Here is a 15,085-nt window from a genome sequence, read left to right as displayed (position 1 = left end):
GGAATTGGCTCCAAAATCTGTTTTTAACTAGTGCAAGTCTAAGAATCATTCCTAAATTAGTGATGGTAGACTATTACAACAGGGATAGAAATATTTAGTTGGAATCACATGTTAAATTTATGACCATTGGAAGGAATTTATCATTCATATTTTCATTTTTCGATTATTGCAATGTGACTGCACTTAAGAAAAATGGATTTGGCTGTCCCTCATGATTAGTCTAAGTAATTATATACTTTATCAAAAAAAAGTCTATTAATTCAATATAGAATAATAGGGCTCATTTTTTATGGAAAGATAAAGGCTTGAGCCTGCCACTCTTAATCCTCAGTGAATGTTTAAAACTTAAGGCTATTTTCACTTAATACAAAATGATTTTATTAGAAATAATTGAAGTAATTACTTCCAAATTGATCTATGCTTCCCACTGCTTCAGATTTCTAACACTTTTCTTTTGAGCTTTCAATGTTTCAAATGTAAAGTGCTTTAAGACTTTTGTAAAAAAGATGCTTTCAAAAATACACACTGTCAAAGTGTTACCAGTTTCTGTAAAACTCAGTTCTATCAGGCAGTATACATATTCAAATGTTGAAGTGGCTCATCTTAGATTCCCTGTGAGGCTTATATGACCTATACCACAGACATAAATGGTTTTTAACTAGAGATTAAGAGACTGTCACTTTTTTATTTTAGTAAGATGACCTTGGATGAGTAGGTGAATTAATTTTTTTTATTTCTAACTTGAAGGAAATTCCCCCCCCCTTTGAAATTTACAATATGCACAGTGCTCTGGGGGACTAAATGTCAAAATATAAAAGAATGGTGTCAACTACTGCCACACAGATGCTACCTAGTATTCTTGAAATATAAACAGGAATTTGAAATCAGTTTCTAAAATTAAATAAAGGGAAGAGTTTGTTACTAAATATGATTATCTCAAGTGTTGCTTTGAAGTGCTTGGTAAATTTTAACCAGCTTCTTTTTCTTGAGAGTGAGAAAATTTGCAATGTTCAATGATGAAAATGTAATATTTTATAATGTATAGTGTGAGTATAACTATGTTCTTTTCTTATATTGGTCCATATGTATTTCAAATCACAATAATTCTTAGCTAGACACATGGCTGCCCAGAATAAACTTTCTTTTCCAGCTTATAGTAATCATGCATTGCTGATAACAGCTCATTTATCAGGCAGTTCTGACAACTGAGCTGGAAGGAGTAGATAGCAGCTCCTTCCCTTTACCCACTTCTTGGCCCCATCCACCATCATTCTTCTCTTGGGCTGTAAGCCTCTTCAGCTTGGGCTAGAGAACAAGAGCATATGCACTGGAGTAAAAGGATCACCACTGACATGTGTGGCACATTGTACTAGCCCTGGAATATTCACTTGATTGCTTTTTATGTAAGAGAAAAGTATATTTCTACATTGCTCAAGCCACTGTTTTGGTTTCTTTGGTTACCACAATTGAGCTTAAACATAATATATTCTGTCTTTAAGGAATACTATCACTTCCAGTTTTCTATAGATAAACTACTCAGCTATAACTCTGATTACCCCCTGTTGATCATAATGCTCTTTTGACCAATTAGCTTATGAATAATAATTTTTTAGCATGAATTAATTAATAAGCTGAAAGGAAAATGTATTTTTATATGAAGATTCAAATATTTCATATCTAATATGTATTTTTATAAAATTCATGTGATTGGGTTTGATTCATTTTCCTGTGTCAAAGATAAAGTTAGTGGAAGAAGTATGAGATTGAATGAGTTTCCTGATTCCCTTTTGCTGTCTTATTAACATGAAAACATTGCCACCTCAAAATAATATAAAACATACAGCCACAGCAGATAGACAAAAATTTCTCTTTCTAATGCTTCCTAAATGTATACAAGTAAATAAAAAATAGGAAATGGTTGTAGATGACCTCAAGTTTTGATTGGGATTATTTAAAAATTGTAATAAGACTAGTTTTTGAAATATATAACATAGCTCATATTTTAGTTTGATTAAGCACCAAATTCAGTTCACATTAGTGAAAAAGAAGGAAAGAAATATAGAAAACTCACAACCCAGTTATGTCCAAAAAAAAAAAGAACTCTAAGGGTTAAATGTGAAATAAAAATATCAATATATAAGTCAATTTATAATATATAAATATGGATAGTTAAAAATGTTGAAAACACTTGCATATTAATGGATGATTATATAAAGGGGAGATAATATGCTATTAAAGAAAATCCTGAAAACCATGTATGGCCTCATAAGGACACAGGGTGAAGGTGGAGAGATGAAAAATCCAAGGAGAGACCTCTGGAGAGTGCCAACATATTAATCGTTTTTTTTTAATTTTTAAAATTTTCATTTTTTTGTCAGACCTCCAGCATATGGAAGTTCTCCAGACAAGGATCAAATCTGAGCCACACTGCAACCTATGCCACAGCAGTGGCAATGCTCAATCCTTAACCTCCTGTGCCAGGCAAGGCATTAAATCTACACCTCTGCAGCTACACAAGCTACAGCCAAGGCAAAGCTGCATCTTTAACCTACTGTTCCATAGGAGAGCTTACAGGTTTTTGCACAGCAACTGAAATCATAAACAAAATGAAAAGACAACACTAGGAGAAAATATTTGCAAATGATGTGACTGACAAGGGCTTAATTTCCAAAATGTGCAAACAGCTTATACTACTCAATATCAAAAAACAAATAACCGATAAAAAATGGACAGAAGACCTAAACAGACATTTCTCCAAAGAAGACATACAGATGGCCAATAGGCACATGAAAAGATGCTCAACATCACTAATTATTAGAGAAATTCAAATCAAAATTGCAAATAAGGTAGAACCTTACATCAATCATTCAGTAATCAGTCCATCAGCCAGTCATCAGTTCTTCATCAAAAAGTCTACAAATAATAAATGTTGGAGAGAGTATAGAGAAAGGTAACTCTCCTACACTGTTGGTAGGAATGTAAACTGGTGCGACCACCATGGAAAAACAGTGTTCCTATTTGGAGCTTCCTTTAAAAAGCTAAAAATAGGGTTACCATATGATCCAGCAATCCCACTTCTGGGGATAAATCTAGAAAAGATGAAAACTCTAATTCAAAAAGATTCATGTACCCCAGTGTTCACTGCAGTACAATTTATATTAGGTAAGACCTAAGTGCCCATCAACCTAAGTGCCCATCAACAGATGAATGGCTAATAAAGATGTGTTTTATAGCGTTTTATATATATATATAGCACAATATTATTCAGCCATAAAAAATGTAATGATGTCATTGCAGCAACATGAATGAAACTAGAGGTTATTATACTAAGTGAAGTAAGTGAAAGACAAATATATGATATCACTTATATGCGGAATCTAAAAAAAAATACAAATGAACATATTTACAAAATAGAAAAAGACTCATGGACCTAGAAAACCAACTTATGTTTACCAAAGGGGAAAGTCTGGGGAGATAGAAATTAGAATTTTAGGATTAATGGACACAAATTACTGCATATAAGTAGATACATAAGAATTTACTCTATAGCACAGAGAACTATATTCAATACTTTGTGATAACCTATAATGGAAAAGAATCTAAAAAAGTATATCTATGAATCACTTTTGTGTACCTGAAACTAACACAATATTGTAAATCCTCTATAGTTCAATAATAAATAAAATTTTATAAAATTTCTATTGTTTAAGCCACCAAGTCTGGGGTGCTTAATATGGTAGCCCTAACTGACTAATACAATATTACAATATGCTCAAGAAAACAGTAAAATAAATGCAATTAATGAGTACCTACCATGTGCCTTGGCCTTAATTCTAGGTTTATCTAGGTCAAATTCTGCTTTTAGATGGTCCTCAAAATAGTCAAACTGTCTTTGTCCTTATCTCTCTGCCTTTCTCTGAATCTCTCATTCCATTATTGACAACCAAAAATCTTACAGTAATATTTTCTGTAACAAGTCTCAGGCCCTTGACTATAATCAACAAATTTATTAGCAATTATTTCAAATGTTTAAAGTACTAACATTAACACCACAAATATCAATATAAACCATATAGTCATAACAAAGTTCAGTGTCAACAAAGATGACAAACTCATTAACTAGCAGGCTGAAGTACAGCTAAAATTATTATTTTAAAGTTGTCTTCTCTAATGAATCAAATTATATTTTCTTTACCTTTCATAGCCCAGGAGATTTAAGGGAAAAGTCATTTAAAATAACTTTCAGGGAGAAAATGTCACAATAGCAACATCAAATTCAACATTTTAAGCAAAAACTTCTTTCTTTTATGTTTTTCAATTTTTATATATTCACAGAACTGTGAGTATACAAAAGATAACAACCTTGACTCAAAACTATTTTAATGGATTTAGATGTTCAGTTTAAATAAATTTAATTTCATCTAGCAGAGTAAGATAAAAATTACTCAAAATAAATTTTAGTACATGGAAGAAATGTTGTACAAATTGACTTGGTAGTTCTATATATAGTTTTCTAAGGTGCCTCCATACTGTTCTCCACAATGGTTGTACCGACTTACATTCCCACCAACAGTAGAGGGTTCCCTTTTGTCCACACCCTCTCCAGCATTTGTTATTTGTGGAGTTATCAATGACGACCATTCTGACTGGTGTGAGGCGGTATGTCATAGTTTCTTGATTTGCAGTTCTCTGATAATCAGTGATGTTGAGCATTTTTTCATGTGTTTTTTTTTTTTTTTTTGGCCGTCTATATATCTTCTTTGGAGAAATGTCTGTTCGGGTCTCTTGCCCATTTTTCAATTGGATCGATGGCTTTTTTACTGTTCAGTTGTATAAATTGTATATTTTAAAGATTAAGTCCTTGTCATTTGCATCATTTGAAACTATTTTCTACCATTCTATAAGTTGCCTTTTTTTTTTATGGTTTCCTTTGCTATACAAAAGCTTGTCAGTTTGACTAGGTCCCATTTGTTTATTTTTGCTTTTATTTCTGTTGCCTTGGGAGACTGACCTGAAAAAACATTTGTAAGGTTGATATCAGAGAATGTTTTGCCTATATTATCTTCCAGGAGTTTGATGGTGACTTGTCTTACATTTAAGTCTTTAAGTCATTTTGAGTTTAATTTTGCACGTGGTGTGAGAGTGTGTTCCAGTTTCGTACGACCCAGCAATCCCACTCTTGGGCATATATCCAGACAAAACTTTCCTTGAAAAAGACACATGTACCTTCATGTTCACTGCAGTGCTATTCACAGTAGCCAAGACATGGACACAACCTAAGTGTCCATCAACAGATGATGGTATTAAGAAGACTTGGTATATATACACAATGGAATACTACTCAGCCATAAAAAGAACAAAATAATGCCATTTGCAGCAACATGGATAGAACTAGAGATTCTCATACTAAGTGAAGTAAGTCAGAAAAAGAAAGACAAATAGCATATGATTTCACATATCTGGAATCTAATATATAGCACAAATGAAACTTTCCACAGAATAGAAAACCATGGACACGAAGAACAGACTTATGGTGGCCAAGAGGGAGTGGGAAAGAGTGAGAAGGACTGGGAATTTGGGTTAACACATGCAAACTATTGCCTTTGGAATGGATAAGCAATGGGATCCTGCTGTATAGCACTGGGAACTTTGGTCGCTTGTGATAGAGCATGATAATATGAGAAAAAAGAATGTATACATTTACGTGAGACTGGGTCACCTTGCTGTGCAGTAGAAAATTGACATAACACTCTAAATAAGCTATAATGGAAAAAATAAAAATCATTATAAAAAATAAAAAATGAAAACCACTAGGATTATCAATAAAACTTAGTGATGACTGAAAAAAACAAAAAAAAAACCAAACAAAAAAATTGACTTCTTTCTTAAGTGGGCCTAAAGCATCACACTGTTTCTTTTTGTGTGTGTGTATATTTTTGTCTTTTCTAGGGCCTCACCCACCACATATAGAGGTTCCCAGGCTAGGGGTCTAATCGGAGCTGTAGCCACTGGCCTACACCACAGCCACAGCAATGCTGGATCTGAGATGCGTCTGCGACCACACCACAGCTCATGGCAATGCCGGATCCTTAACCCACTGAACAAGGCGAGGGATCAAGCCCGCAATGTCATGGTTCCTAGTTGGATTCATTAACCACTGAGCCACGATGGGAACTCCCCATACTATTTTTGATTCAGGGCAACGTACCAATGGCCTTGCTGAATTTTCTTGACAACCATGGTCTTAATTTCCTCAAAAGTAAAAACAACGATATAGGATCATAGGGTTTCTGTGGAGGACAGGTTCATAAATGACTTCTAATTTGTTCCAGACTGCTTGCATCCACACTTTGTATAACTCTTTCCACATTTGTGTTGCATTTAGCCATGTGTTTGGCTTTGGCCAGTGGGACAATGGTAAATGTACTATAAGCAGATTTGAACTGTGCATGTGCATTTGGGATTGTCCCCATTTGCTGCACTTGGATCCCTGAGATGCGAGCAAGCCCAAGCTAGCTTGTTGGAGAACAAGAAATATGCCAGGTAGTCACTTCCCACATGCATTGTTTTAGTCAACAGTCAGCATACTGCCTTGAACATCTGGCTTTGGTGAGATCATATGGAACCAACTAGATACTGTTTCAATTCACTAACTGCAGTCACATGTGTAATCCCAGATGTGATCAGCCAAGTCCAACTCAGATTAGAAGAACTTCCTAGCAGAATCCCAAGTTAAATAAGTTGCTGTGATGTCACTAAGTTATGAGTTGTTTATAATACTAATAGATAATAGTTGTCTCTGAAGTCTTTACTTCTAAAGCATTATAATTCTTGTTTCTGTGTTATAAAATTGCAAAAGCACAGTGTTTGCAGAGAAATGACCTGTTCAAGAATTTCCATTTGGACAAACCTCTGAGATTCAGTTTCCTTCTCTCATATACACAGGCTGACCATCTATCCCGATGGGCCAGGGACAGTCCCAGTCTCTCCTTGCTGTCCTAATGTAATTCTTTTTTTTTTTTTTGTCTTCTTGCTATTTCTTGGGCCGCTCCCACGGCATATGGAGGTTCCCAGGCTGGGGGTCCAATCGGAGCTGCAGCCACCAGTCTACGCCAGAACCACAACAACGCGGGATCCGAGCCGCGTCTGCAACCTACACCACAGCTCACGGCAATGCCGGATCCTTCACCCACTGAGCAAGGGCAGGGATTGAACCCGCAACCTCATGGTTCCTAGTCGGATTCGTTAACCACTGCGCCACGACAGGAACTCCAGCTAATGTAATTCTTAATAGCACTCTCCCTCTCTAAGTGTTGCAGCTGAGTCAATAAAATTATACAGTCATCCTAGAATATATTTCTTAGGTTTAAAATCAGGAAAAATGAGATAAAAATAATGTTGACTATTATTATTAGTTTTGATAAACAATCTGTATATTAAGCATAAAATATACAAAATCCTACTGTAGGAGTTATGGAGAAATACAAAAAAATCAACAAAACACAGTCTGTGAACTCAGCATTTTACACTCTCCCATTGCTATGAACTGAATTTTGTCCCCTAAAAATCCATACATTGAAGCCCTAAACCACCAATGTGATGGTCTTTAGAAAGGAGGCCTTTGGGGAGACAGGATTAAGATGGCGGAATAGAAGGACTGCAGCTCAACTTCTATCCTAAAAACAACGAAATTCACAACTAAAGACTGAGCACACTTCACCAAAATGGACCAGAAACCTTAAAAAAGATACCCTGCTCCAGAAGAAAAAGAGGAGGCCACAACAAGAGGTAGGAGGAGTGATTTCGCTATATAAACAACCCCATACCTCCTGGGTGGGAAGCCCCACAGACTGGAACTAACTGGTTCACAGGGACTCACCTACAGGAGTGAGAGTTCTGAGCCACACATCAAACTCTCATGTGTGGGGATATGGCACTGGGAGAAAGAGCCCCTGGAGCATCTGGCATTGAAGTCCAGTGGGGCTTGTGCACAAGAGCTCCATGGGACTGGGGGAAATGGAGACCCCATTCTTAAGAGGCGCACACAGACTTTCACGTGCACTGAGTCCCAGGGCAAAGCAAAGTCTCCAAGGGAATCTGGGTCAAACCTGACTGCAATTCTTGGAGGACATCCTGGGAAAACAGGGGTGAATGTGGCTTGTTGTGAGGGAAGGACATTGGAAACAAAGCTCTCGGGAATATTCAGCAGCAGTGCCTTTCTCTGGAGGTGGCCATTTTGGGAAAAAACTGGCCCCACCTGTCAGGCAGCTGCTGAGAAGCCCCAGGGCAAACAACAACCCAGGTGGGATCACAGCCCCACCCCTCAGTAAACAGGCTACCTAAAGACCCCTCAGGCACACAACTGCCTCTAATCCCATCCAGAGACTAAGCCCCACCCACCAGAGGGATTAGAATTGGCTCCTCCTACCAGGGGGCAGGCATCAGCCCCTCCCATCAGGAAGACTACACCAAGCCCCCATACTGACTTCAGCCACAGGGGGGCAGACATCAGAAGTAAAAGAGGCTACAACTCTATTATCTGTAAAAAGGCCACCACACCAAAAACCTATAAAAATGAAAAGACAGAGAACTATACCTCAGATGAGGGAGAAAGAAAAAACCCCAGAAAAACAGCAAAGCCATGAGGAGATTCTCAGCCTCCAGGAAAAAGACTTTAGAGAGTTGATGCTGAAGATGATGCAAGACATTGGAAATAAACTGGAGGCAAAGATGGATAACTTACAGGAAACACTGAGCAAAGAGATACAAGATATAAAACTTAAATAAGAAGAGATGCAAAATACAATAATTGAAATAAAAAATTCACTAGAGGCAGCTAACAGCAGAATACAGGAGGCAGAAGAATGAATAAGCGAGGAGGAGGACAGATTAGTGGAAATTACGGATGCAGAACAGAAAAGAGAAAAAAGATTGAAAACAAAGGAAGAGAGTCTCAGAGAACTCTGGGACAACGTGAAATGCAACAATATCCGTATTATAGGAATGCCAGAAGGAGAAGAGAGAGAGGAGACAGAAAAAAATATTCCAAGAGATAATAGCCGAAAACTTCCCTAACATGGGGGAGGAATCACTCACTCAAATCCAGGAAGCACAACGAGTACCATATAAAACAAACCCAAGGAGGAACACCCCGAGACACATAGTAATCAAACTGACCAAAATTAAAGACAAAGAGAAAATATTGAAGGCAGCTAGGGAAAAGAAACAAATAACATACAAGGGAACCCCAATAAGGCTATCAGCAGATTTTTCAACAGAAACTCTACAAGCCAGAAGGGAGTGGCATGATATACTCAACGTGATGAAAGGAAAAAAAACTCCAACCAAGATTACTCTATCCAGCAAGGCTCTCCTTCAGATTTGAAGGAGAAATCAAAACCTTCACAGATAAGCAAAAGCTGAGAGAATTCAGCAACACTAAACCAGTCTTACAACATATACTAAAGGAACTTCTATAGGCAGAAAAGAACAAGAGAAGAAGGAAAGAAAAAAGAGCAGCAAAAACAAATCCAAAGCAATTTATAAAATGGCAATAAGAACATACATATCAGTAATTACCTTAAATGTTAATGGACTAAACTCCCCAACCAAAAGATATAGACTGGCTGAATGCATACAAAAACAAGACCCATGTATATGCTGTCTTCAAGAGACCCACTTCACTTCTAGGGACACATACAAATTGAACGTGAGAGGATGGAAGAAAATATTTCATGCAAATGGGGATCAAAAGAAAGCTGGAGTAGCAATACTCATATCAGACAAAATAGACTTTAAAATGAAGAATATTTTCAGGGACAAAGAAGGACATTACATAATGATCAAAGGATCAATCCAAGAATAAGATATAACAATTTTAAATATCTACATGCCCAACACAGGTTCACCACAATATATAAGGCAACTGCTAACAGCCTTAAAAGGACAAACTGACAATAACACAATCATAGTGGGGGACTTTAACACCCCACGTTCAGCAATGGACAGATCATCCAGACAGAAAATCAATAAGGAAACACAGGCCCTGAATGAAGCATTAAACCAGACGGACTTAATAGATATTTATAGGACATTCCATCCAAAAGCAACAGAATACACATTCTTCTCAAGTGCACATGGAACATTCTCTAAGGTTGATCACATCCTGGGCTACAAATCCAACCTCAGTAACTTTAAGAAAATTGAAATCATATCAAACATCTTTTCCGACCACAACGCTATATGACTGGAAATCAACAACAAGAAAAAAAACTGCAAAAAACACAAACAGGTGGAGACTAAACAACATGCTACTAAATAACCAATGGATCACTGAAGAAATCAAAGAAGAAATTAAAAAATACCTAGCAGCAAATGACAAAAAAGATATGACACTCCAAAACCTATGGGATGCAGCAAAAGTCATTCTAAGAGGAAAGTTTATAGCAATACAAGCCCACCTCAGGAAACAAGAAAAAGCCCAAATAAACAAGATAACTTTACATCTAAAGCAGCTTGAGGGAGAAGAACAGACAAGACCTAAAGTTAGTAGAAGGAAAGAAATCATAAAGATCAGAGCAGAAATCAATGAAATAGAAACAAAGAAAACCATGGAAAAGATCAATGAAACAAAAAGCTGGTTCTTTGAAAAGATCAACAAAATTGATAAACCCCTAGCCAGACTTACCAAGCAAAAAAGAGAGAGGACTCAAGTCAATAAAATTAGAAATGAAAAAGGAGAAGATACAACGGACATCACAGAAATACAAAGGATCATAAGAGATTACTATATGCAACTATATGCCAATAAGACAGAGAACCTTAGAAGAAATGGACAAATTCTTAGAAAAGTACAATCTTCCAAGACTAAACCAAGATGAAATAGAGAAGATGAATGGACCCATCACAAGAACTGAAGGGGAAACTGTCATTAAAAAACTTCCAACAAACAAAAGTCCAGGACCAGATGGCTTCACAGGCGAATTCTATCAAACATTTAGAGAACAGCTAACACCTCTCCTTCTGAAACTATTTCAAAAAATTGCAGAAGAAGGGATACTCCCAAACTCATTCTATTAGGCCACCATCACCCTGATACCAAAACCAGACAAAGATACCACAAAAAAAGAAAACTACAGGCCAATATCACTGATGAACATTGATGAAAAAATCCTCAACAAAATACTAGCAAACCACATCCAACAATACATTAAAAGGATTGTACATCATGATTTAAGTGGGATTTCTCCCAGGAATGCAAGGGTTCCTCAATATCTGCAAATCCATTAGTGTGATACACCACATTAACAAACTGAAGAATAAAAACCATATGATCCTCTAAATAGATGCAGAAAAAGCCTTTGACAAAATCCAACACCCATTTCTGATAAAAATCCTTCAGAAAGTGGGCATAGTGGGAACCTACCTCAACGTAATAAAGGCCACATATGACAAGCCCACAGCAAACATCATTCTCAATGGTGAAAAGCTGAAAGAATTCCCACTGAGATCAGGAACAAGACAAGGATGTCCACTCTCACCACTACTCTTCAACATAGTTCTGGAAGTCCTAGCCACAGCAATCAGAGAAGTAGAAGAAATAAAAGGAATCCAGATTGGAAAGGAAGAAGTAAAACTATCACTATTTGCAGATGACATGATACTATACCTAGAGAATCCTAAAAAATTTACCAGAAAACTGTTAGAGCTCATCCACGAATTTGGCAAAGTTGCAGGACACAAAATTAATACATAGAAATCTATGATATTTCAATACACTAACAATGAAAGATCAGATAGAGAAATTAGGGAAGCAATCCCATTTACCACTGCATCCAAAAGAATAAAATACCTAGGAGTAAACCTACCTAAAGAGACAAAAGACCTGTACTCTGAAAACTATAAGCCGCTGATGAAAGAAATCAAAGATGACACAAATAGATGGAAAGATATACCATGCTTGTGGATTGGAAGAGTTAATATTATCAAAATGACTATGCTACCTAAGGCAATCTACAGATTCAATGCAATCCCCATCAAATTACCAAGGACATTTTTCATAGAACTTGAACAAAATATTTTAAAGTTTGTTTGGAAGCACAAAAGACCCAGAAGAGCCAAAGACATCCTGAAAAAGAAAAATGGAGCTGGAGGAATCAGGCTCCTGGACTTCAGACTATACTACAAAGCAACAGTCATTAAAACTGCATGGTACCGGCACAAAGACAGACATATAGATCAGTGGAACAGGATAGAAAGCCCAGAATTAAACCCATGCACTTACAGCCAACTCATCTATGACAAAGGAAACAAGACTATACAATGGAAAAAGGACAGCTTGTTCAATAAGTGGTGCTGGGAAAACTGGACAGCCACATGGAAAAGAATGAAATTAGAACACTCCCTAACACCATACACAAAAATAAACTCCAAATGGATTAAAGACCTAGATATAAGACCAGACACTATCAAACTCCTAGAGGAAAACATAGGCCAAACACTCTCTGACATAAACAATAGCAACATCTTCTCAGATCCACCTCGTAGAGTATTGACAATAAAAAGAAAAATAATCAAATGGGACCTACTCAAACATCAAAGTTTCTGCACAGCAAAGGAAACCCCAAAAAACACAAAAAGACAACACACAGAATGGGAGAAAATGTCTGCAAGTGAATTGACTGACAAGGGATTAATCTCCAAAATTTATAAACACCTTCTACAGCTCCATGCCCAAAAAACAAACAACCCCATCCAAAAATGGGCAGAAGATCTAAACAGACAATTCTCCAAAGAAGACATACAGATGGCCGAGAAACACATGAAAAGATGTTCAGCGAAACTCATTATTAGAGAAATGCAAATCAAAACCTTGATGAGGTACCACCTTACACCAGCCAGAATGGCCATCATCCAAAAGTCGACAAACAATAAGTCCTGGAGAGGGTGTGCAGAAAAAGGAACCCTATCGCACTGTTGGTGGGATTGTAAATTGGTGCAACCACTGTGGAAAGCAGTATGGAGATTCGTTAGAAAACTAAACATAGAACTACCATTTGATCCAGCAATCCCATTCCCGGGCATCTATCCAGAGAAAACCATGACTCACAAAGACATATGTACTCCAATGTTTATTGCAGTACTATTTACAATAGCCAAGACATGGAAACAACCTAACTGTCCATCGACAGAGGAGTGGATCCAGAAGATGTGGTACATATACACAATGGAATATTACTCAGCCATAAAAGGGAATGAAACACCAGCATTTTTAGCAACATGGATGGATCTAGAAACTATCATGCTAAGTGAAGTCAGCCATACAATGAGACACCAACATCAAATGCTTTCACTGACATGTGGAATCTGAAAAAAGGACAGACGGAACTTCTTTGCAGAACAGATGCTGACTCACAGACATTGAAAAACTAATGATCTCCAGAGGAGACAGTTTGGGGGGTGGGGGGATGTGCTTGGGCTATGGGATGGAAATCCTGTGAAATCAAATTGTTATGATCATTATACAACTACAGATGTGATAAATTCATTTGAGTAATAAAAAAATGAAAAAAAAAATAAATTAAATAAATAAATAAATAAAAAGAAGGGAGGCCTTTGGGATACAGTTAGGTTTAGATGAGTTAGGAGGGTGGAAATCTCATGATGGGATCAGTATTCTTATAAGAGAAGACACCAGAGAATTTGTTCTTTCCTTCCACCATCTGAGAACACAGAGAGAAGGTGATCATCTGTAAGCCAGGAAGAAGACCAATAAACCAATCAAGCCCATAACTGGATCTCTGACATGTCAGAGTCCATAACTGTAAGAAAGTAAATTTCTGTTGTTTAAGACCCCCAGTGCATGGTATTTTCTAAGATGACCACATTCTTCCTCTAAAACATAGAAATTTTAGAAAGCCAAACACCCTAGGTATATAGTGAACATGTAACATGTACATTTGAATTTGTGTATTGAGTGAGTATAGTAGTTAAAGGGAAGATTTTAGAGCCAAGTGGTTTGTGATTGACTCTCACGTAAACACTGTGGTCTTTGACAAGATACCTATCTCTTCTGGACCTCAGGTTTTTCATCTTGAAAATGAGAGTAATAACATTTAAATTATCATATTTTTGGACATAAATACACTGTATAACAACATTTAGCACATGGTGCTATTTAAGTATGAGATAGTATAGGGAAAACACTAAACATGCCTTAGTTTTTCCTATAGCAGCAAAAAAGAAACATGCATTAATAAAGTCTTAAATATTATGTATTTATGTGCTGTACTGTTTAAATATGAGCTACCTTTGAACTATAATGGAGTCGAACCTTAGAGATTACATTCATTATATGAAATATCAGGTCCTAACACTATTTAAATCTCTCCCTCTCTCTTCTTATCTGAGTCACCATAGTTGATTCTTTTAAATTTGATTCATGTATAAGGTAATATTTATACTTGTATCATCAAAACAATCAATATTTTGTTGATTCCAATGATGAAAGTTGTCATTAGTTGTCTTAACTTATTAGAATAATATACATTAAGGTGCGAATGCTGATGTATTACGATTATATTTACCCTTTTGTTTTCAAAATTAATTTAAATGTATTTTGATTTGCTGAAGGACTTTTTAGGACTGGAATAATGCTTCCTGGTTAAATGAGTCAATCACTAATTTAAGAGAAAAATGTGTCAGTATAGCACTTAATTGTCTATCTCAGAGATGTCTTCTAGGTTTATTATACACAGGAATATAGATATGTACTTCAGGCTTGATACCAGTGCTCCTTACAACCTACATGTGACTTTAAAGAATGATGTCTGTATATTATATATATAGTTGACCCCTCAGGGTACCAACCTTCCCTGCAATAGAAAATCCATGTATAATTTATAGTCAGCCTTCCATATGCGCAGTTCCTCCATATCCATATTTTCTCTCTGTCTGAGGTTCCACATCTGCAGATTCAACGAACCAAGATCCTAAAGTATTATCATATTTACTACTGAAAAAAAAAATCTGTGCATAAGTGGACCCAAGCAGTTCAAACTCATTTTGTTCAAGGATCAAGTGTAGC

This window comes from Phacochoerus africanus, chromosome 1 (genome assembly GCF_016906955.1).
Source record: "Phacochoerus africanus isolate WHEZ1 chromosome 1, ROS_Pafr_v1, whole genome shotgun sequence".
Taxonomy (NCBI): domain Eukaryota; kingdom Metazoa; phylum Chordata; class Mammalia; order Artiodactyla; family Suidae; genus Phacochoerus; species Phacochoerus africanus.
The sequence above is the reverse complement of the archived record's forward strand: the minus strand, read 5'-3'. Positions refer to the sequence as shown.